Raw genomic sequence first — 11,962 nt, 5'->3', positions numbered from 1 at the left:
GCTTGGTTGACCCTCTGCAGTACCAACTGATGAATCACACCTTCCCGACATTCCAGCACCTGATTGACAGAGCAATCATGACAGAGAGGAAGCTTAAGGAGATGGAGGATCGTAAGCGCAAGATCAGTGGACCCCAGCCTGGAAGCAGCAATCGTCCTCGTTTCTCAGGCAATCAACCTCAGCAGTTCAGGCAGAACCAGCGTCCACCTTAGCATCAGCAGTTCCAAAGGCAGTATCCTCAGCACCAGTACCAGAACTGTCAGAGCAATCAGTCAGGAGGTCAGCTTCAGAAACAGAATCAGCAGGCATCTCGTCTTCCTGCCCCAGCAAACCAGCAGAACAGTCAGGCAGCACCAGCTCAGGTTGGAAACAGAGCATGTTTCCACTGTGGAGAGCAAGGCCACTGGGTGATGCAATGTCCGAAGAAGGCAGCCCAGCAGCAGTCAGGCCCCAATGCCCTAGCAAAGCAGAATGTGCCTCAGTCTGGAGCAGGCAATCGCTCTCAGCCGCGCTATAATCATGGAAGGCTGAACCACTTGGAGGCTGAAGCAGTTCAGGAGACCCCCGGCATGATAGTAGGTATGTTCCCAGTCGACTCCCATATTGCAGAAGTGTTATTTGATACTGGAGCAACGCATTCTTTCATTACTGCATCATGGGTAGAAGCACATAATCTTCCAATTACTACCATGACAACCCCCATTCAAATTGACTCAGCCGGTGGTAGAATTCGAGCCGATAGCATTTGTTTGAATATAAGTGTGGAAATAAGGGGGATAGCGTTTCCCGCCAACCTTATAGTAATGGGTACTCAGGGAATAGATGTCATTCTAGGGATGAATTGGCTAGATAAGTATCAGGCAGTTATCAGTTGTGATAAGAGGACAATCAAGTTGGTGTCCCCACTAGGAGAGGAAGTGGTGACCGAGTTAGTCCCGCCTGAGCCAAAGAAAGGAAGTTGTTATCAGATAGCTGTTGATAGCAGTAAAGCAGACCCAATCGAGAGGATCAAAGTTGTGTCCGAGTTCCCAGATGTGTTTCCAAAGGACCTACCAGGTATGCCACCAGAGCGGAAAGTTGAGTTTGCCATAGAGCTTCTTCCTGGAACCGCCCCTATCTTTAAGAGAGCTTACAGAATATCTGGACCAGAGTTGGATGAACTTAAGAAGCAAATTGATGAGCTGTCAGAGAAAGGTTACATTCGGCCAAGCACCTCGCCCTGGGCCGCCCCTGTCCTATTTGTGGAGAAGAAAGATGGCACCAAGAGGATGTGCATCGATTACCGAGGTTTGAATGAAGTCACGATCAAGAACAAGTATCCCTTGCCTAGAATAGAAGATCTGTTCGACCAGTTGAGAGGAGCCAGTGTGTTCTCCAAGATTGATCTGAGGTCAGGTTATCATCAGCTCAGGATCCGACCTTCGGACATTCCGAAGACGGCATTCATTTCCAAGTATGGGTTGTATGAGTTCACAGTGATGTCTTTTTGTTTGACCAATGCGCCAGCATTCTTCATGAACTTGATGAATAGTGTATTCATGGATTATCTCGATAAGTTTGTGGTGGTATTCATTGATGACATTCTGGTTTATTCTCAAAGCGAAGAAGAGCATGCAAGTCATTTGAGGATGGTATTGCGAAGATTGCGAGAGCACCAGTTGTATGCAAAATTGAGCAAGTGTGAATTCTGGATCAATGAAGTCCTGTTCTTGGGTCACATAATCAACAAGGAAGGATTGGCTGTGGATCCGAAGAAAGTGGCAGACATTTTGAACTGGAAAGCGCCAACAGATGCTAGAGGAATCAAGAGCTTCATTGGAATGGCCGGGTATTATCGGCGATTTATTGAAGGGTTTTCGAAGATTGCGAAACCAATGACAGCGTTGCTAGGCAACAAAGTTGAGTTCAAGTGGACCCAGAAATGCCAAGAGGCCTTTGAAGCGCTGAAAGAGAAGTTGACTACAGCGCCTGTCCTAGTCTTGCCTGATGTGCACAAGCCCTTCTCGGTGTATTGTGATGCTTGCTACACAGGTTTGGGATGCGTGTTGATGCAAGAGGGAAGAGTTGTGGCTTACTCGTCCCGACAGCTGAAGGTTCATGAGAAGAATTACCCAATCCATGATCTAGAGTTGGCAGCAGTGGTTCACGCACTGAAGTCATGGAGGCACTATCTGTATGGACAGAAATGCGATGTTTACACAGACCACAAGAGTCTGAAGTACATATTCACTCAGTCAGAGTTGAACATGAGGCAACGAAGATGGTTAGAGTTGATCAAAGATTATGAGTTGGAGATTCATTACCATCCAGGCAAAGCAAACGTAGTGGCAGATGCTTTGAGCAGAAAGAGTCAAGTCAATCTGATGGCCGGTCCGATGCCTTATGAGTTGGCCAAAGAGTTTGACAGGTTGAGTCTCGGATTTCTGAACAATTCTCGAGGAGTCACAGTTGAGTTGGAACCTACCTTGGAGCGCGAAATCAAAGAAGCGCAGAAGAATGATGAGAAAATCAGTGAGATCCGGCGACTGATTCGAGATGGCAGAGGCAAAGATTTTCGAGAGGATGCAGAAGGCGTGATATGGTTCAAAGACCGCTTGTGTGTTCCCAATGTCCAGTCCATTCGGGAGTTGATCCTTAAGGAAGCTCATGAGACAGCTTATTCGATTCACCCTGGCAGTGAGAAGATGTATCAGGATCTGAAGAAGAAATTCTGGTGGTACGGAATGAAGAGGGAAATCGCAGAGCATGTGGCTATGTGCGATAGTTGCCGAAGAATTAAGGCAGAGCACCAGAGACCTGCTGGATTGTTGCAACCGTTGCAGATCCCTCAGTGGAAATGGGACGAAAATCGGTATGGATTTCATAGTCGGATTGCCTCGCACTCGAGTCGGCTACGATTCCATTTGGGTAGTAGTGGACCGCTTGACCAAGTCAGCCCACTTCATACCTGTCAAGACCAACTACAGCAGTGCAGTATTGGCAGAGCTGTATATGTCTCGGATCGTTTGTCTTCATGGTGTGCCAAAGAAGATAGTGTCAGACAGAGGAACGCAGTTCACCTCTCATTTCTGGCAGCAGTTGCACGAAGCCTTGGGCATGCATCTGAATTTCAGTTCAGCTTACCACCCGCAGACAGATGGTCAAACCGAAAGAACCAATCAAATTCTTGAAGACATGTTGAGAGCCTGTGCGTTGCAAGATCAGTCCGGATGGGACAAGAGATTGCCTTATGCGGAGTTTTCCTATAACAACAGTTACCAGGCCAGTTTGAAGATGTCACCATTTCAGGCGCTCTATGGAAGGAGTTGTAGAACTCCGTTGCAATGGGATCAACCTGGAGAAAAGCAAGTGTTTGGGCCAGACATTTTGCTTGAAGCCGAAGAGAACATCAAGATGGTCCGAGAGAATCTGAAGATAGCGCAATCAAGACAGCGAAGCTATGCAGACACAACAAGAAGAGAGCTGAGTTTCGAAGTCGGAGACTTTGTTTACCTGAAAGTGTCACCGATTAGAGGAGTCAGAAGGTTCGGAGTGAAAGGCAAACTAGCACCCCGCTACATTGGTCCGTATCAGATTTTTGCAAGACGTGGAGAAGTGGCCTATCAGCTCAGTTTGCCCGAGAATTTGTCTGCTGTGCATGATGTCTTTCATGTGTCTCAGTTGAAGAAGTGCTTGCGTGTGCCAGAAGAGCAGTTGCCAGTGGAAGGTCTTGAAGTCCAGGAGGACTTGACCTACGTTGAGAAGCCAGTGCAAATCCTTGAGGTTGCAGACAGAGTCACCCGAAGGAAGACCATCAGAATGTTTAAAGTCAAATGGAATCATCACTCTGAGGAAGAAGCAACCTGGGAGCGTGAAGATGATCTGATGGCTAAATACCCTGAGCTTTTTGCTAGCCGACCCTGAATCTCGAGGGCGAGATTCTTTTAAGGGGGATAGGTTTGTAACGCCCTGAATTTGGGGGTAGAATTTTTTCTTCTTTTCTCTCACCAAATTCGGGCGTTACTCTCTTTTCTCTTTCCCCGTTTGCTCCTTCTTCCCAATTTCAAACCAGTATAGCGGCAAGTGTCCGTGTCATGTATAAACCAAAACCTAAGTGTCATGGGTGTTGCATCATGCCGAAGCGCATTTCTTTGTCTGATGATGAGTGTTCGTCTTGTTCCGTTCCGGATTTCGGTTCGCGATTTAATTCCATTTAGTGGTCCGCGCTCGTCGTGGGTTTTCGATCCGCGAAGTGGCCCGGCCCAGCCCAACCTAGTCCAGCCCAGCCCAACCGGCCCGGCCCGCCCCGGCCTGCGCGCCCCTGGCGCCCAAACCCCCCATGCGCCCCCCTCCCCTCTCTCTCTCTCTCATTTGGATCTCCCGCGCAAACAACCTCTCCTCTCCCTCTTCCACCTCTCTCTCCCCGTGGTGCCCTAGGATTTGGAGACGGCGATCACCGGATTTTGGACCCCGAGGTGAGCTCCCCTCCCCTCCCCTTCTCCTCTCTCTCTCCCTCTCCCTCCTCTTCTTCCCCCCGCGCGCGCCTTCCTTCTCCCCCTGCCCGCGCGCGACCCCGCCCGTCCCCGCCCCTGCCCGGCGCGGCGGCGCCCGTCCCCGTCCCCGCCCCCGGCCCCGGCGGCGCTCGGCCCCGCCCGGCTGCCCTCCCCGGTGGCGCTCGCCCGCCCGCCCCCTCCCGCGGCGGCGCTCGGCGCCCGTCCCCGGCCTCCCCTCGCGCGGCCCCTCCCCCTCCCTCCCCGGCGGCGCTCGCCCGCCCGGCCTCCCTCCCCGGCGGCGCTCGGCCCCCGCTCGGCCCCCCCGCTCGGCCCCCTGCCCGCCCCTCCCCGGCCCCGCGCGGCGCTCCCCGCCCGTCCCGGCCCCGCGGCGGCGCCCGCCCGTCCCGACCCCATGGCGGCGCCCGCCCGCCCCCGCTCCTCCCCTGCTCGCGCGCAGCGCGGCCCCGGCGCGGCCCCGGTGGCCCCTGCTCGCCGGCGCGGCCCCGGCGCGGCCTCCGGCCCCCGGCGTGTCCCCGGCGCGGCCCCGGCCAACTCGGCCGCCCCTGGCCGGTTCAACCGCCCCCTGGCCGGTTCAACCGCCCCGGCCCCGGCTCGGCCGCCCGTTCCCCCGTCCCGGCCTCGCCCGACCGTATCTTCGCTCGCCCGCGCTCGCGGTGATTATTCATTAATTAGCGTGTTGCGTCGCGCGCTTCGCCGCGCGACGGATTTGTCTAAATTCAGATTCTATCTTGTGTTGCGTCGTGCGCTTCGTCGCGCGACGATCCATTTTTGTTTCAGGTTGTTTAAGGTGTAACGCCGCGTGTATATTCACGCGACGTTCCACTTTGGACTCAGTTTAGTCGACGTATGCCGTCGTGCGCTTCGTCGCGCGACGCTTAACGTCTCCTCGTAACTAAGGCGAAGTGTCTCGTTGCATGCTCGGTCGCACGACGAGTCGTTAACTTCTTAATTTGTTTTAGAGAGCTTTGTCGCGCGTCTCGCCGCGCGACCATCTTTTTATTTATCTCCACCTGCTGATAATAATTAGACATGAAACATGACTTTACTTTACGCTAAACATAGTGTCTACATTCCTTCCATTAGGCGAGTGGTTAATTTATAATCATGTAACGTGATCGTTTCTCGACTGTCTTTTCCTCTTTCTCTCTTAACCGTACTCGCGAACCCGCGTGGAACGTCTGTTTACTTATTGCATTCTATTGTATGGTGTACTGTTCTTTTGTATTAAATATGTGGATGTATGTATGTTTGCAATCGCATAGAGAACGATCCGGTTGAAGAGCCCGAGGAACTCGCAGGAGAAGCCCCTGAGCAGCAGTCGGTTGGTGGAGGCAAGTGTCCCTTGACCTATCTCTGTCCTATTCATTCTTTAATTCACCTCCCGCTTTACACATTTATGCCTAAGGATTGACTAGCTTTTGTGATCCATGTCCTTGTTCACCTATTTGGGTTGGATTATTACTGTTTAGCTTTAGGCTATTGCTTAACTCTAATCAATGAACATGATGAGAATATCTATGATACGCTGTTTTCCCCTCTCTTATTATGATGTTATACTTGTGGTCATCAAGGGGGCTCGAGCGGTTTCTCGAGTGCCTCTCCGTAAGGACCTATTCTATGGATGACCGCCCGGGAAAACAGTGCAACCATGAGGGTGGAATGGGATGCCCTTAGCTGAATAATTAGAGGATCCGGGGTGTAGTTCACTTAGCCGTCGTGCCGTCAATGGGGCTCGGTGTATGCGGCTCGCTCTGCCAAGTTTGGGTTCGCCCCTTGGGGAGGAGTGCGGTGCATTTAGGAAACCTAACGGGTGGCTACAGCCCCGGGGAATCTTTGTAAAGGCTACGTAGTGATGCCCTGCTGGGTCACCTTGGTAGTGATCAATGGAGAGTCATGATCTCCGGGCAGAATGGGAATCACGGCTTGTGGGTAAAGTGCACAACCTCTGCAGAGTGTTTGAAAACTGATATATCAGCCGTGCTCGCGGTTATGAGCGGCCAAGGGAGCTCCAGTGATTAGTGAGACTTGATCAGAGATACTTTGGTACAGGTGGTTATGAGATTGATGGTTTTGGTTATGACTATGGTGCTGGTAAGTGGTATTCTTTCCGTTTGGAAAGGGTACATCGGGTTAATAACTTGGGTAAATGTTAAAACTTGGCTTTCTACTAGTAAGTAATAATCTGACCAACTAAAAGCAACTGCTTGACTTATCCCCACATACAGCTAGTCCACTACAGCCAAACAGGATGCTTGCTGAGTATGTTGATGTGTACTCACCCATGCTCTACACACCAAACCCCCCCCATCCCCAGGTTTTCAGCATTGCAACCACTGCTCAGGCGCAGATGAAGCTGTGGAAGGAGACTTCCAGGAGTTTCAAGACTACGACGAGTTCTAGGTGTGGGTTAGCGGCAACCCCCAGTCGGCTGCCTGTGAAGGCCGCGGTTATCTACGTTTCTTTTCCGCACTTTGATTTATTGTAAGAACTATATGGACGTCTCAGACGTATGATGTAATCAACTATTTCCCTTCTTATTACTATTTTGAGCACTGTGTGATGATGTCCATGTTATGTAACTGCTGTGTACGTGAATAACTGATCCTGGCACGTACATGGTTCGCATTCGGTTTGCCTTCTAAAACTGGGTGTGACACACAAGGGTGGAAAGGGATGCCCTTGGCCAAGTAATTACGGAAGCTAGGGAGAGATTACCTTACCCAAAAGGGACAAGCAGGGAGGCGTCGCTGCTAGAGTATAGGGAGGTTCTCGGGTAGAACTACTACGATGACAGTTCGGACAAGGGATTCCTATGCTTCCTTCGTCCGAAAACCGTAGTGGGTATTCTCGAACTAGTGGAACTTTGGAAAAGCCTCATAGTGCTACCCTGCCTCGCTTCCTTGGTAGAGGTGTATGGGGTCCGATCAACCCCGTGGCAAATGGGTAACATGACTTGTGGGTAAAGATGTGCAACCTCTACAGAGTGTAAAACTGGTATATCAGTCATGCTCACCGTCATGAGCAGCTCAGACACTCACATGATTAAATTATGGAATTAGATTTAATCGGCCATACGCATTGCATTGTGGGTGTTATTATCAATTGTGGTCTCTTATTTTAGTTTGGTTGGTATCTACTTGTACTTAGTAACTGCTAATAAAATTTTGACCAACTTTAAAAGCAATGCTCAGCTTTAACCATTCTCTTTGGTAAGCCTTACACTTCACATGAGCTCCCACCTTTGGTAAGTTCATGCACATTATTCCCCACAACTTGTTGAGCGATGAACGTATGTGAGCTCACCCTTGTTGTACTCACATCCCCCAGATCAAGAATAGATATCGTAGGATAAGGAGCATGAAGGATGCCGCGATGAGTTCGTGAGAGGTCTAGGTCGTCGTCTCCCAGTCAACTTTAGGTTGCTGGATCGTTGTCTTCGTATGATGTAATTATTTAACTATTTTATACAGAACTCCGTTATATATTAAAGGTGACATTCATTTCTGTACCATGAGTCATATGATATGTGTGAGACTTGATCCTAGCACATATTTGATTTCGTGCCCGGGTTTGGCCCCTTAAAATCAAGGTGTGACAGAAGTGGTATCAGAGAAATGTTGACTGTAGGATGTAACCTAGATAGAACTGGATAACCCTTACCTACTTACCTTTATTACTTTGATTCTTTCTAAACTTTTCTTAATCTTTTCTCATCTATTGTGGCTTTACTCTGATTATTCTTACATTTTCACCTCTAAAGACAAAAGTGGATTTCACACTTTGAAATCCTGTACCTAAAGGAATAGGAGACCTAACCTTAGGAACAAAAACAAAACTATTTTTGTAGGTATCTATACGCTTGAATGTTTTGTTCTTATGATAATTATTTGATTTGGTTCTTTGATTGAGTGTGATGAGTTGTGGAGTAATGTCCACAATTGCATTTGCATTTACATATAGGCATAAAAAATGTGTTTATAAGATAACTAGCTATTGGGGACTTGTTCTCAAATGCTATGAGTTAAGAACAAGGCAACACAAAATGTTAAACGTTAATGCCCCTCGTCCTTCAAACCATTATTTCCCTTAGGATATAATGATCTTCAGACGAAGGTTATAAAGGACATACCTTCATCAATGCAATATATGTTAATAGAAGAAGAAGCATATGAAATATAAGAAACAACGTGAACAATCATATGACATTATTAATTCATTTTCACTATATTATCTTGGAAAGACAAAAACAATATTGAATTACAAATGTACCTTCGGCTTGACAGAAGGTAAATATACGGGCGTGACGCAGAAGTGAATACAAGTCAGCGTGAACAGTACGGGGGTACTGTTCATCTATTTATAGGCACATGACGCAACCTATGAGAAATTACATTCATGCCCTTTACGTTTATTATTGACTTATGGACAACTCTATGAGGACTACATAGCCTTTTCCCCTTTAAGTCGGTTCCTTTTTCCGCCATTTAACCGAAGCTCCCTTGCACGTAGCTTCGGAGCAAATCCAACCTTCGTCACGATCATGTTTTTTACATCATGCATGCTTTTAGCCCGAGTCCGAAGGTACCTGTTCATATGTCACACTTGGAAGATATTGTTAAATCACGTTTTTGAGGACCTTCGGAGGACGAAGGCCTCCAACAGTAGCCCCTCGCAGTATTAATTTGTTTAAGATAGCGAATTCAGACTGCGACATGGACGAAGGCCTTAAGCCGAAGGTCCGAAAAAACACCTTCCCTTTGCTAGAATAGCAACAGTCAATGACAGATGGGCCCCCCCAATTTGGGGCGTGCTGAGCGCATAAATAAGAACTCGCACCAACCACATTTGATACGCCGCTTGTGCCATTTGCTTTATTTTCTCAATTTCATAGCTCTTGCTCACTAACGCTTGCTAGTTTCTCAAGCTTTCTGAGCTTCGGTTAAAAAGACGCATTTTCGTCATCTCTGAAGGAGCAATGTCTCAAGACAAGAAGGTTGTTGCTGAGACGAAGCTAACTGAAGAGGAGAAGCTTTTTGAGGAGAAGAAGGCTGTAAATCCTTACATTGCTAGATTTATCGAGTCAATGGCAAAAACAAATGCAGAGAAGATTACTAAGGAGATACTAGAGGGCCTGTCTGAAGATACTGGTGACAGTGACAGTTATGATGCGGAAAGTGGGGGCGAAGATTCTAAGGATCGACCCTGGAGACCAAGTCATGCATTTTCGAAAAATCTACCATCAAGCAAAGTCACCTCGAAAACATGAGGGGAAGGTACTTTCGGGATATGTCTATTGTGAGGGCTGGCGGAGACAACAACGTTCCTGCGCCTGAGGAGAACGAAGTTGTGATTTTCTGAAGCTTCTTCAAAGCTGGGCTTCGGTTCCCGCTGAGCATGTTTGTAGTTGAAGTGTTGAAAACCTACCAGATTTTCCATCATCAGTTGACCCCCGAAGCCATATTGAGGATGGGAGTCTTCGTCTGGGCAGTAAGAAGCCAAGGGATAGAGCCAAGTGCGAAGTGCTTCTGCAACATGCACGAACTTCTGTATGAGACGAAGGCCATGGGTAAGGAACAGTATCACAACAACTTTGGTTTTTATGGATTTATCGCCCGTCCCAACGCAAGCCACCTAGTGCCAACATTTCGGAAGAGATGGCCCGGAAATTGGATGGAAGAATGGTTTTATGTGAAGAACGACTTGACAGCGAGGGAGGACATCAAGGAGGTTATTATGCGCCCCATATGGTCCCGCTTTGGCCTCCGAAAGGCGAAGGTTGAAATTGATGAAGCCGCCGAAGCATGTCAGAAGGCATTTGGTACAGTCTGCTTCTTTATTGGTACGAGAGATTTAATTCAAGAGCACATAGCATTCAGAGTATGGCCATTTGTAGAGAGCTGGGAAATGCCGAAGGAGACCATCACCAAGTCTAGCGAAGGTGAACTGGTCCGGCTGAAGTATACATTCAGATATGGGGATAAATTCGATGAACCAAACGATGACTGGCTAAAATGCATCGAAGTTACAAGTGATGAACTGCTTGGATCATATTCTAAGGCAGAAGATAATGCATTATCCACAGCCTTCGGAAGTCGGGGAAAGAAGAGATTGAACAGAGTTTTTGATGCTATTGGCTTCGTCTACCCCGACTACCGCTACCTGCTGCGGGGGCAAGGGAAGAAGAGGAAAGCTGCTGCTTTGGCCGCCCCGGCTGAACCTATGTCGAAGGCTGCGGGCAAAAAGATGAAGGTACTTATCCACCGGCCACGTTATATTGAACCGGTTGTGGTGCCTGAGTTTGGCGGGGAGGCCTCTTCAGCTGCTGAATCAAGAGAATCTGTTCCTCCGATGCAGAGGGCTGAAGAACCGGCTACAATGCCGAAGGCACCTTCGGTTGAGCTAGTTGAAATGAAGGTTGACAAAGATAAGGCTGAAAGGTCAACAACTGAAGAGGTAACAAAGATGCCAGGGATTTTAAGTCCTTCAACAGAAGCAACAGCGCTGAAGGCACAAAAGAGTTCTGCCATAACTCCTAGGAGAAGGAGGATGGTAAATGTATTAGATGTACTGGAAACAACCGATTCCATAAGTCTCGCTCCCAAAGGGAAGGTTGCCGAAGCTAACAAAAAACAACCCAAAGCTGATACTAAGCAAATAGATGTTGGGGTTACAACAACCTAGGCTGAAACCGAGGTGGGGCCCTCAGTGCCTGCTGAGACGAAGCTTGCCCCAATCGAGCAGGGGGCCGAAGGAATAACTCCAGATACTAATATAGCTTTTGAGAAAAGCGTGGCCAAAGAAGCTGAATCCCTTACTCCTGAAGCACTCTTCGAAAGTTTTGATTATATCGTTAGACATGCTTCGGGAAAAAGACTATCCAAAGAAGAAATTTCTGAAGCCAAACATTATGCCTGGGAATTGCAGTATCCGAAGGGAACCCTAGTATTTAATGGTACAACCGAGGATGACTTTTTGTACTGCCTCCCGGACAACAAAGAATTATCTGTCTGCCGGGAGATGGCCAGAAGTATGGGTTTCCCGAAGCTCGAGGCTAGCCTTTGCGCCATGACGAAGGCTGATCTCGCAGATAGTCTTGCATACAACAGTCTAAAGGTACAAAAATTGTGAATTTTGAAGCTTATGAACTCTGGAATGAAGCCTTTTATTCTCATGTTAATCCTTTTATTCTTTCTTGCAGGGCTTAAAACTTAGCAACGCCCTAAGGGCGCAAAAGAATGCTGAAGACGAGAGCTGCACTATAGCTCTCAACAACCTTCGAACAGAGGTTATCAGGCTGAGGAACGAAGCCACGGAAAAAGACAAAATTCTACTTTCATTGGTGGACAAGGTAAAAGAAGATGAAGCTAGTTTCAAGGCTCAAGCTGAAATTCAAAAGAATGAGATTGAAGACCTTCGAAAACAGCTGGCTGAAGCCAAAGAAAAATGTGGTCTCGCAGAGGCCAACCGAG

This window comes from Zea mays, chromosome 2 (assembly GCF_902167145.1).
Source record: "Zea mays cultivar B73 chromosome 2, Zm-B73-REFERENCE-NAM-5.0, whole genome shotgun sequence".
NCBI lineage: Eukaryota > Viridiplantae > Streptophyta > Magnoliopsida > Poales > Poaceae > Zea > Zea mays.
Note: the sequence above shows the minus strand (reverse complement) of the source record.